Here is a 13,330-nt window from a genome sequence, read left to right as displayed (position 1 = left end):
GGACTCCGGACCAGTTGGTTTTCTGCCGTGAAAACCACGTCTCTCATCGCGCACTCTCCGGCATAGTCGATGGCACGCTTCGCCAACATGGTTCCGGAGCCGGCGATTTGATCCCTCGACTTCACCAGGTCATTACGAGGGATCCTGCTACGAGCGCTTTATGGGAATCGGCTGGCTTGGTCGATTTCTACGCGGCGGTTGTAGGGTTTCGCAGCCCCCGGGGTTGCGGCGCGACAGTCGTTCGCGCATTGTTGGAGTATTTCTGGGATACTACCAACACCTTTCATTTTGCTTGGGGGGAGATGACGGTGACCCCTCTAGACTTCAGCATGATCAGCGGGCTGCGCTTCACCGACCGGGCTGTAGGTCAGATGTCTGATCTATCTTGGGGATCGGCTGAGGTAGCTGATTTGTTGGGTCCGATTGTTCAGCGCATCAGGACCCGACCAGTATCTCGAGATGGTCCTAGGAGTGGACGATCGGAGCTGGCTTTAGTTCTAGCTCGCGGCTTCGTGATGGAGGATACGACGGCTGAGCAGTGGGTGCGGATCTTCATCTTGATCCTGATTTCTATGACCCTCTCTCCCGACAGGAGTTCACGCGTGCTCCTTTGCCACCTCCCCTCTTTGGCCAGGATCCCCGAGATAGGATCCTATAGCTGGGCCAGTCTTGGGTACGCGGATCTTCTTTTGTCTCTACGTCATGGATGTCGGCAGCTGGATGACGAGTCCCCTATCACCGTTTATGGCTTGTGGAGAGTCGTAGAGGTGATGATCTTTTCCCTTTTTGTTTCATTTTAGCTTGTTCGACTCATGTGCTAAATATTATTTTTGTTGCAGCTATGGTTCTACGAGTACTTCCCAGGCTTGGCTCCTCGCCTGCGTCGGGGAGCGGTCCATGACTTCCCCGTCGGGGCCAGCTGGCGTGACCGAGGAGAGTCGCGAGTGGAGTCTATTCCGGCACTTCGTGGGCAACTACGCCGAGGCACCTCTTTCGTTGGCGTAAGGATTAGTTTTGTTGCGTTCTTTCCTTCTGATGTTGTTTCCGTTGTTTCACGCCTAACTCCCTAACTTTTTATGGTTTCCAGGTTCCCATCGATGTCCAGTGTCGTCCTTGGGCCGGGATGACTGATCTACCCGAGGCCCTGCGTCTTTCAGTGTACCGTACCATTTTGGTTGGTATCGGGCGCTTCGTCTGGTATTTCGGGGAGCGAGTCGTCCATCAGCATAGCGGCGATCGCTTTGTGGTGCCTTCATCTCCGCCAGAGTCGATGATGGACTCTCGCTTGATTAGAGAGTTGATCAACAGGGGAGAGCGCTACACTCTTCCATGGCAGGAGCTCGTTCACATGGAGAGCGACTATGCGCGGGATTTGCTTCCCTCTCTAGCTCCTCCACCCCGTCTTCCCGAGGTATGATTTCTTTTGAGAATCTTCTTTGCTAATCTCTGTTTTAAATAGTCGAATAACTTGATTATTCGATCATATTTTCAGACAACCATCCACCCTGTGGGGAGGATTCAGATTCCTCCTCAATCTGTCCGCTACCCCGGGCCGATCGGAATCACGGAGGACCATATTGCTGACGCGCCGGAGGGTTATAGACAGGCGGAGGAGTCTCTGCCCGAGGTCTTTGAGCCGGTGAGTTTTCTTCGACGCATTATCCACCCTTTTAATGCTGCTTATTACTGATTTTTCTTTGTTTTATCCTCAGCCTAACCGCCCGGAGATGATGGGAATCATGAAGCTGGTGGACGCGCTGAAGTATTGCATCATCAAGCTTCGGCGTGGTGCGAGTTGTCGGAGCTCTAGCGACGTTCTTGAGGTATCACTTATTTTATTTTTCATTTCTACCATTTGTTTTATTTTGCATTGTTGACACCTTTTGATTTTGTATCTTTTAGGAGCGACGGAGGTCCTGCTCGCGCTCGAGGCCAGAGGCTCGGACGAGGAGGAGCTTGGTCGTGGTAGACGATCTCCTAAGGCTCACCGGCGTTCTCAGCGAGAGCCTCAGACTACTCAGCCATTTCAAGAGGCTCAGTGGCAGCAGGGTCAGTCTTCTCAGCGTTTTCCAGGCCAGAGTCAGGGGCAGCGTTAGTCATTTTCACAGCCTCCAGTTCCCGAGTTTGGGTCTCCTTTGGATCCTGGTTCATTTTCATCTCCATTATCCGGGATTCCTCCACCGCTGTCGGGCTTGTTCTTGGTTCCGATGTATGGGACGATGCCTTCACCGACGATTCCAGTATCTTTGGGCCAGTCTACTCCGTTTTCTGGCTGGACGGGTCCTGCCTTGATCTTGGCTACTGCTGGGCCTACGGGGACTAGTAGGGACACTACTCCCCGTACTCGGATGGTCGAGGGACTCTTCGGTTCGCCGTTCCCATATACACAGGGCGGACCACATGCACAGGGTGGAGATGAGACTGATTCTGGCTCTAGGGACTTTTGACCGAGGGTTTTTGTTTGTACATACTATGATGACACTTGACATATTTATGTATTACGACTCTTTGTACATTATTTACGGCTTATGTATTTATTATTGTGTGTTAGTGTGTGTTTAAGACTCCTTGTGTGTGATTGTGTATTTATTAACGACGCGACGAAAAAAAACAACATAAGTGGAGTAATGGAGGGTACCGACCTTCCCCAAAAGAAAAAGAAATAAAAGACAAGCAAATTAAAATTACTTTCCCCAAAAGAAAAGAAAAGAAATAAAATGATAAAGAAATAAATAAAAATTACCTTCCCCAAAAATAAAATGATAAAGAAATAGAATAAATGAAATTACCTTCCCCAAAATAATAATAAAAAAAAAAACAAAGCAAATATAAATAGTGTGATAAAGAAATAAAATCTTAAAATAAAGATAAAAATAAAAAAGGTGAGAATTTTATTAGAAATAAAACTCTCAGAAAAATCTGAAAAATAAACGGTGAAGATAAAAAATCATAAAAAATCCGGATAGATACGGGAAAAAATGAAAAAAGAAAGCGCGTAAAGTGCCGTGACACGGCACTGTACACCGTGTCACGGCAAAACTTGCCGTGTCACGGCAAAGGTTCTCGTGACACGGTGGAATTTCCCGTGTCATGGGACGCGTATTAGCCAGCGGTTTGTTTTACGCGTGTGAAAAGATAAATTCTGGGAAGTTTCGAGCGCTTTTGCTATAAAATAAGACCAGATTATTCATGTTATGCATAATTACGAAACACAAAATAATTTAGAATTTCATATTTCAATAATCATGTCTCAGAATTTTGATAATACATTGCGCGACTGGTCTTATTCTTTGACCAATGCTGAAAAAAGAGAGTTAGAATTATTTCATGTCAGGGGTTTGCTAGCCCTGCGACACGTAGCTATTGAACATGATTTTCTTAGGGTAGCATTAGATTATTGGAGTCCAGAAACACACTGTTTCAAATTTGTTTATGATGAAATTTGTCCTCTTCCGGAGGAATTTGGTGCAATCTTTGGATTTCCTGCTAGAAATCTTATTGCCATGCCTACCTTACGTGAATATTATTACCAAGATTTTGAACGCCATATGAATCTAACAGATCCAGATTTAAATAGAATTGTTTGTGGTAATGAAGTAGACTTAGAAAAACTTGCTAATTTATATTTTAATCGCCCTATCTCTGAGTCTTATCATGTATATCGTAGAAGGGCATATATTTTTTGCATGTTTAGCAAGCTACTATTTGCAAACGGTAGGGTAGGACATGCTTGTCTAGCGTCTGTACTTGAGCATGTTGATTCCGGAAGATCTCCTATGCCGACGTGCCTTGAAGAAACATTTTGTGGTCTTGACGAGGCAAAAGCTGACCGGAAAGCCATCAGGAAGGGCCCTCTGGTACTACTGCAGGTAAAAACACTCTCCGAATAGCCCCCGTGACACAAAACAGGCACCGTGTCACGGTGGGTGTCTGCCGTGACACGGTTAAAACAGCCGTGTCACGGGAATCTGCATTTTTTTTTTTTATTAATTTTTTTTTTCTTTATTTGCCGATTTGGTTGATGGAGCGTTTGGAATTATTTGAAGCCCCCGATGATATTGAAAAATATGGCCCTAACGACTTAGTCCGTAGGAAAAAGAATTACTCTGCGAACATGTCGTATGAAGATTGGAAAAATTTCTTTGCAAAGAGGGAATTTTCCATTCGTTGGGTGGTGCCTTGGTGGAGGCTTACTAGGATGGTTGGCACGAATGAAACTCCATATTGCCGCGTTCCTAGTATCTCCAAACTGACCTTTTACTGTCCCTCTAGACTGATGCGGCAGTATGGACTTGAACAAGTAATTCCACGCTATAACGATAGTCCTCGTGAAGTATCGTTGCATGAAAGTAACGTTCACAAGTACAAGGCTTATTGGATTGGAAGACCTTTGTGGACTGTTTCTGCAAGTGACCAAGCTCCACCTCCTTTATCTAGTGCATACAAGGCATGGTTGAATCCTAGAAGTAGGAGGGAACGATTTGGATCACGCAAGTCTGATGTAAAGAGTCGTCTTGGAGATAAGAAAGCTCCTCTTAAAGATCGTCTAGGTCCGAGAACACAAGGAATTGAGTTGAAGACTCCTAAGATGCCAAGAAAGAAGACCTATGTGAAAGGAAAGGGTAAAGAAAAGATGGTGTATAGGGAGAAACAACCGAAAAAGTTCAAGAAAGGTGAAAGGGGTGAAAGTTCGACTAGGGGTGTGACGGTTCGGGCTACAAAAGACACATTAATGGTGAAGGCCGACCTAATTGAGCATGAGAAGGATGTTCCTAAAGAGAAGAGAGATTAGATCAATAGTGCTTTGCTTATTTATAATTTTTATTTAAAATAAGGCATATGATGCCAATACTTGTAGTCGCATTTTTAATAATAGCACATTTATTTCAGCCTTAAAAATAAAATTACAATGACTTTTATTTATTATTTATTTATCCGAGTCAAGGAGTCGGACGCAATGGAAGAACGAAAATAAGAACTCGAACAATTAATTCACAACGAATGCGCCAATATTCCAAAAATAAAACGGAAAAATAGAAATTCCACCGTGTCACGGTGAAAGTGTCCCGTGACACGGTACAAATTCCCGAGTCACGACAAATTCATTTTTTTATTTTTGACAAGGCGTGACGTGGCACGGGACATTTCTCCCGTCAGACGGGATAAATTCCCGTGTCACGGGAGTCCCTCTTTCCTTTTTTCTTCGTTCAGGCCCACCGTGTCATGGTGAACAGTACCGTGACACGGTAGGGTATCCCGTGCCGCGGCAATTCCCCTTTTTTTTTTTTTTTTTTTTTGGCCGTGACGCAATGCTGAACCGACGCGCAGAGGGAGGATATTTTAATTTAAAGTGGTCGGGCCCCCTTGAGGGGTTGTCTACGTATCCTAAAAAGGAATCAGGCCAGACGTAGCTCTATTGGGTCATGAACCCATGCGACTAGGCGTAGAATTTCTAGAGTTGATCCAAGTTGGTTAAATTATGGAAGCCGTTACCGTCCATGTCTACCAATTGTGCCGCTCCGCCAGAAAGGATGGCTTTAACAATGTACGGGCCTGACCAGTTCGGTCTGAATTTGCCTCTTGGATCTAACACATTTTTACGAAGTGCCTTAAGCACTAGGTCACCCTCTTTGATATTTCTGGTCTTGACTTTTTTATTAAAATGTCGTGCCATACGCTGCTGGTAGGTTTGGACATGATGCAAAGCTGCCAAGCGTTTTTCATCAAGCAAGACCAGTTCGTCGTATCTTGCTCTAATCCAGTCGACTTCATCTAATTGGCTTTCCAATGCGATTCGAAGAGAAGGTATTTCGAGCTCAATGGGTTGTACAGCTTCAACTCCATAGACCAAAGAGAAAGGGGTAGCCCCTGTCGATGTACGAACAGAGGTTCGATAACCCCAAAGGGCGAAATGTAGCTTACTGGGCCAATCCTTGTAATTTTCTGTCATTGTTTTGATGATAGTTTTCACATTTTTGTTGGCCGATTCTACTGCTCCGTTCGTTTGTGGTCTGTAAGGTGATGATCGGTGATGTTTGATATGATGATTCTGTAATAATTCCGCGCATTCGGCTTGGAAATGTGTTCCATTATCACTGATCATCTCATGTGGTACCCCATAGCGGCATATGATATTTTTCTCAATGAATTGAGCTACGTGTTTTGCCGTCAGCTTGGCATATGAGGCAGCCTTAGCCCATTTGGTGAAGTAGTCGATTGCTACGAGAATGAATTCATGCCCCCCTTGTCCTGGTGGTGTTATTTTTCCGATGATGTTAATGCTCCAAGTGGAGAAAGGCCATGGAGAAGTATACGTGTAAAGAAGCGAAGGTGGAACGTGCTGTAAGTTTGCGTAGACTTGACACTTCATACATTTCTTGACGTATTCGTGACAATCTCTCTCCATAGTAGTCTAATAGTAACCTTGTCGTTGAATCTTTTGGACTAACATCTTTGCATTCATGTGAGTTCCACATATACCAGCATGAAGGTTTTCCATGGTTTTATGTGCTTCTTTCTTGGCTATACATAAGAGATTTCTTCCCATTGCAGTTCTCTTGTGGAGTTCTCCCCTGATGAGCACATACTGTGAGGCCAGGAGCCTCAAAGCACGGCGTGCCCTTTTATCAGTATTAGGAGGGTATTCTCCTCTTGTCACATAATTAAGGATATCCGTATACCATGGCTCTTCGTCTTCTTGCTGTGGTTCTTGTTCATCGTCAAGTGCATGAACATAAGATGGTTCATATCTTCTCTCTATGGTCAGTGGCATTCTGATTGTGTCGGCTGGAATTCGCACCATTGATGCTAATTTAGCTAGTGCGTCGGCGAACTGGTTTTCTTCTCTTGGCAAATACATATATTCCACTTCATCTAGTTGCTCCGTGAGAGTTTCTAAATGAGCTTGATACGTAGCGAGACTTTCACTTCTCACTTTCCATCTCTTGGAGATCTGGTTAATGATTAGTGAAGAATCACCGTAGATTCTGATTTTCTTAATTCCCAAGGCGACAGCTGTTTCTAACCCCAAAATGCATGCTTCATATTCTGCGGCATTGTTAGTGACATCAAAGTCGAGCTTCATGGAAATTGGGATGTGTTCTTCATTGGGTGATACGAGTAAGACTCCTACACCACATCCTTTTTGGTTTGAAGCTCCATCGAAATAGAGCGTCCAACTATCGTCTTCGGTCATGAGTAAATCTTCGTCAGGGAAATCGTACTCATCTTCTTCATTTTTAGCTCCTTCTAGCGGAAAGTCTGCTAAGAAGTCAGAGACTGCAGAACCTTTGATTGCTTTTTGTGGCACAAATCTCAAGTCAAATTGAGCTAGATTGACTATCCACCTTGATAATCTGCCGTTGAGTGTTGCTTTCTCGAACAAGTATTTGAGAGGATCCATCTTGGACACGACATGCGCTGTATGAGTGAGCATGTAATGTCTTAGTTTCTGTGCGGCCCATACAAGTGCGAGACACAACTTCTCGAGTGGTGTGTATCGCGTCTCATATCTTTGAAGTTTCTTGCTCAAGTAATAAATTGCATTCTCCTTGCTTTCGATCTCTTATGCTAGCATTGCCACCATCGTTTCTCTTGTGACCGTAAGGTAGAGTCGAAGAGGAAAGTCAGGTATTGCTGGCGCTAGCACGGGTGGGTTTGCCAAATACTCTTTGATTTTGTCGAAAGCCTTTTGGCAATCATCATCCCATGTGACTGGGACATTCTTCTTAAGCTTCTTGAATATAGGTTCACATATTGCTGTGAGCTTTGATATGAACCTACTCATATACTGCAACCTTCCAATGAAGCCTCGAATCTCCTTCTCATTTTTGGGTGGTTGCATGGCCATGATTTCTTTTACTTTTGAAGAATCTATTTCAATCCCTCGGGAACTGATCACATATCCAAGTAATTTGCCTGACGTGAATCCGAATGCACATTTGCTGGATTTAGTCTCGTGTTGTACTTACGGAGTCTTTCAAAAAACTTGCGAAGTGTGACGATATGGCCTGGGCGATCTTTAGACTTGATAATCATATCATCGACATAGACCTCCACCTCTTTGTGCATCATGTCATGTAACAATGTTGTAGCTGCTCTTTGGTAGGTGGCACCCGCGTTTTTCAACCCGAATGGCATTACCGTATAGCAATATGTACCCCATTGTGTGATGAATGTGGTTTTCTCCATGTCTTCATTGGCCATCAATACCTGATTATATCCGGCGTAACCATCCATGAATGACAGGAGTGCATGGTTTGTTGTATTATCGACCAGAATGTCAATGTGAGGTAGAGGGAACCCATCTTTTGGGCTTGCTTTATTGAGATCCCTGTAATCAACACACATTCTGACCCTTTCATCCTTCTTTGGAACTGGAACCACATTTGCTATCCATTCCGGATACTTGGATACTCTGATGAAACCTGCGGCCAATTGCTTCCTGATTTCTTCCTTAATTTTGAGAGCCACATCTGGTTTCATTCGGCGCAGCTTTTGTTTGACAGGATTCATACCTGGAATGAGTGGTATCGTATGCTGAGCTATATCCCTGTCAATTCCTGGCATATCTTGGTATGACCAAGAAAATACATCAACAAATTCACTAAGCAAGTTAATTAGCTCTTTGCGTTCATCTTGACTTAGTGTTAATCCAATTTTTACTTCTTTAACAGTCGTATCATTGGGAATGTTAACTGTTTCTGTATCTTCAATAACTGCTGTTTTATTTTCGTGTTCTTCCATTGCTTTTATTATTTCTTTGTCATTTTTATCATTAGCAAAGCAATATTGATCAGGGCTAGGGGAATGGCACACATCGTAAGCAAAGGTACTCATTTCACTTAATTCATTGGCTAATACATCAAGAGAGGCAAGGTCGGCTGCGACCTCACCAGAATTATTAGGACTAGGAAGAGAGGACTCAACAAGAGACTCAGGGTTGAACTCTATAGTAGAAAGAGGGTCAGCCTCAGACTCTAAGGACTCGTCTACCGACTTAGACTCAAACTCGGACTCGGACCCAGACGATTCAGACTCATCAAACATAGGACCCTCGCCAGCGGTTATTTCCAATTTCTCTCCACTCGGCGTAGTGATCCTCAATGTCTTGCGCCATCCCCTTGAAATTTTGTCAGCTTGGACGATTAACTCGGAGGGGTCGAAATCCTTGTTCGCTATGACGGCTTGAACGAGCTCGGAGTTATCATTGCAGACCGGCTTGGATTCATTCTGCTCCATTCCAAAAAGAAGGTTGATTCCCAGATCATCAGAGTTCAGGCTAACTGACTTCTCGGCTGTGGAGAGCTCTTCATCGATGAAGTCACAATCGAGGAACACCTTGAATCCCGGTTCACGAATCCCATTATGGACAAATGGTTCAGGGAATTCATAGCATGGGAAGTCTTCCCCTTCTTTGATGTACTGGCCGTTGAGGGTGAACGGATATGGATCCATGGCCATTTCCGTCTTCGTGATTCGAGCGTTGTTGCGAGCCTTCATTTTCAATGCAACTTGTTTCAGATCTTCCTTTGTTGGCTCGAATCCTAAGCCGAAAGTATCCTTCTTGAGCGCACCAGGATGGCCCCAAGATTTAGCCATTTTCTTCTTGAGCCCAAGGGTCATTCCAGGGAAGTGACCTTGCTTCTTCAGAATGGCGTTGATACTGGTATTTGAGTAGGGATCGAAGTCGAGATGGCACTTTTCCTCTTCTTCGATCACAAGAACATCATCTAGTGAAAACCCCCAAAGATATTCATCTTCTTCGTCATGTTCAACATGGACGATAGGAGTATCAATAACTTGAATGCGCATAGGAGAAGCATCGATAGTAATCGGAACCCCTCCAACTATGGCTTTCACTTTCTGGTGGAGCGATGACGGAATCGCCTTTAACTCTTGAAGCCAAGGGCGTCCTAATAACAGATTGAAAGAGGCCTTAATGTCCACCACCTGAAATTTGGTGCGACGTTCAATGGCCCCAGCAGTTATATTCAATATGATAGTACCCACGGCTTGACGGCGAGTATTATCGTAAGCTCGAATCCCTTGAGTGGAGGGAGTCAATTCTTCTCTCTTTATACGGAGTGGGCACACATTGATTGCAGAGCCATTATCAACCAGGCTCATAGGAACATTCATCTGCCTACACACTACAGTGAGGTGTAAGGCCTTATTATGTTGGTCCCCTTCCGGGGGTAGATCCTTATCAGAAAAGGAAATCAGATTGCTAGTACTCGGCAGCTCAGTAGTGAGAAAGTTGACCAATCCTTGAGGAGTCATGTCATCATCAACTCCTATTTTCACCAGAGCATTCATCACAGCCTTTCGATGCTCGTGGGAAGTGGCCAAAAGCTTCCATACATTCATTTCCACCTTGGTCTTTTGCAGTTGTTTGACCACATCACTATTCACAAGGTCGATGGGATCAACTATCGGATGTGATTGTGGTGGAGGTGGGTTAGGTTGTTGCAACCGTCTACTTTTGGTGAGAACCTTGACCTCAAGGTCCCCCCAAACATCTTCACTGGTGCCGAGAGATGAACAGGCTATGTCTTTGAGATAGACGTCTTCATCATCACTATCCCAGATCCCATTCACTTCTTCAGTGCTTGAGATAAATACAACTTCCGGCAGAGGTTCATTCACAGGTTGAATGAGTATTGACGGATCAAAGGAGACTTCATCTCCCATGATAGCCAAAGCATCAGAAAGAGGACCTGTTTGAATGTTAGGCTTCTTGCCCCCTGGAGGGACAGGAAGTTGGTTAGCATCAATCAAGTCTTGGATTGCATCTTTCAGCCTCCAACACTTCTCAGTGTTATGACCCTTGCCTTGATGATACTTGCAATAAGCATTGGGGTCATAGCTAGCGGTCCTATTTTCAGGTCGAGGTTCTGGAAATGGTCCGATTGGCATAATCAGTCCCTGACCATGCAATCGGTCGTAAGCAGCATCATAAGTCATTTCCAAAGGCGTATAAACCCTCCTTTGCCTTTGGAATCTTTGAGGAGGAGCATTAAGGTCCAGCACATCATTGATGTTGATATTGTTGGTAGCATTATTGGGCTTAGAAGACGAAGAAGAAGGAGTGTCGTTCTTCTTGTTTTTCCAAGTGTTGTTGTTATTGTTGCTACCAACAGACTTCATCAGTTCATCTTTGATATTGATTCCAATATCGTATACAGCTTCAAAGGTACTTAAAGGCAGAAACTTCAAGTGTTGCTTGTATTTATGAGTCAGATTGGCAATGAACAAGCGAACCATTTTCTTCTCCTTGGGAGGATCCACCAAGAGTGCAGCTGTTTCTCTCCACCTGCTTAAGTAAGTGGTGAAGCCTTCATTCTCTTTCTGTTTGAGAATGGAGAGTTCACGTTCAGAAGTCTTGGCCTGGATGTTACACTTGTACCGGTTCATAAAGCTTTCAGCAACATCCTCCCAGGTCGCGACATGCTTGGATTCCAGAGAATAGAACCACTGTTGACAGGCATGCTCTAAGGAAAGAGGAAACACCGTAGGGAAGAGTGTAACATCTACTCCCTTAAGAGCCATAGTTGCAGAAAAAGCCTTCAAATGGAAAAGCGGATTATCAGTAGGCTTGAATTTGGGAATATCAGTAGTGGAAAACTTCTCAGGAAGCTTCTCTCTTATGGACGAAGAGGTGACAGGCTGTTCCACGCAAGTGAACTCTTCGGAAATCTTGCTCATCTGTTCCTTGATCTTGTCCATTGCAGCAGTAGTGACATTGTTTTGATTGTCTTGCTCCACAGTGCTTACTCTAGTGGTGAGTGTTTGCATCATGTCAGATAATCTTTTGATTGTCCTGTTGAGGTTCTCAATGTCTTCCTTAGTGGCCATTGGTTGAAAGTAGACTGGAGAGGGATCTTGTGGAGATGATTGAGGTGGTTTCCTTGTACGCCTCTTTGGTATAAGAGGTTGTTGAGGTATGGACTCGAACCGTAACAATCTACCCCTGCTTCTTGTCCAAGCGCTGTGACACCGAAACAAACACACCTTTAATGACCAAACTTAACCTTAACCTATCCGGAAAATATTTTATTAAAAATCTATAATTTTGAAAAAAAAAATTTATTAAAAATCTATAATTTTAAAAAAACATGGGAAGATACCATCCGACTTACTCCGAAAAAAAAACGACACAAAAACGAGACTTCCCTAAAAGACGGTCAAAAAGTGGTGCACGACTAAAAAAAAGTGTGTGGACATAATGTGTGAGTGATTAGGTGAGGTTATAGACGCGTGTTTTGACCGTACAGCTAGACACGACTCAAAACTGGACACAGCATTCGCACAAAAATCGAGAAAAAGACTTACATGACACTTTCCTGGGCACCGTGTCACGGTGCAGACTGTCGTGACACGGTGCAGTCTACCGTCAGACGGTAGACTTTCCCGTGTCACAGCACTGTTCACCGTGACACGGCAGAACATGCAGTGACACGGTGCGCAGTTCCAGGTCAGTTTTGTGATTTTTTCAGATTTTAATCGATTTTAAGTCCGTACTAATTACTATGTGAGAATAAAAACCCTCGGTCAGGGGTTAAACAAAAAGAGCAAACACATGAGGGTTAGCACCAAACAACCACATAGCATTTAGGCACGATGATGTAAAAAAGTTCGCAACCTAGAGTCAAGATCTATGTTCAACTATTGGTCAAGCTTTGGGTGTCAAAGGGTACCATGGTTAAGAGTTTGGACGCGTTAGCAAGGCAGCCTCCCTTGAGGGTGTATGCCAACGGGCGGCTCCGCGAGTTCGTGATGAAATTGAACTCGACTCCATGGTTTGGGTGGATTTAATAACTCGGATGAACCCTTATTGCCATGAGCGCTTTTGGGTCGATATAGCTTAAATCCCCCGGGGCTAAGACGCATGTAGAACACATACATTTTTTCACAAAAATCGAAGGAAGTCGACTGTGAGAAAAGAAAATAGGCCACTGGACTGATTTTAGGACTGCCGTGACACGGTAGTCAGAAAATCTGACTGGTGCCCTGTTTGCTTTTGCGCGCAACCAAGTTATCCAATTTTTCCTACGGGACAGACCTGAATGCGACGTTTAAACGTCTATGCAGATGCAAAAATGCCAAATTAATCACAGGAATATTTTTTCAAGAATCTTTCAAGTCTCATCCACTCATCTTAATTAAATACCGATCACTCAAATCGATAAATAATTAAGAATCCTCCCCAGTGGAGTCGCCAAATTGTAGGCGTCGTTCGAAGTGCGCCTACGTAAAAAGCATGTTGTGAATATGCTTGGCACTCATAAGAAGTGAGAATTGACATCACGATTAGGGACAAATAAAGTAG

Source organism: Chenopodium album, chromosome 9, assembly GCF_948465745.1.
Source record: "Chenopodium album chromosome 9, dcCheAlbu1.1, whole genome shotgun sequence".
Classification (NCBI taxonomy): domain Eukaryota; kingdom Viridiplantae; phylum Streptophyta; class Magnoliopsida; order Caryophyllales; family Amaranthaceae; genus Chenopodium; species Chenopodium album.
This window is presented reverse-complemented; position numbering follows the sequence as displayed.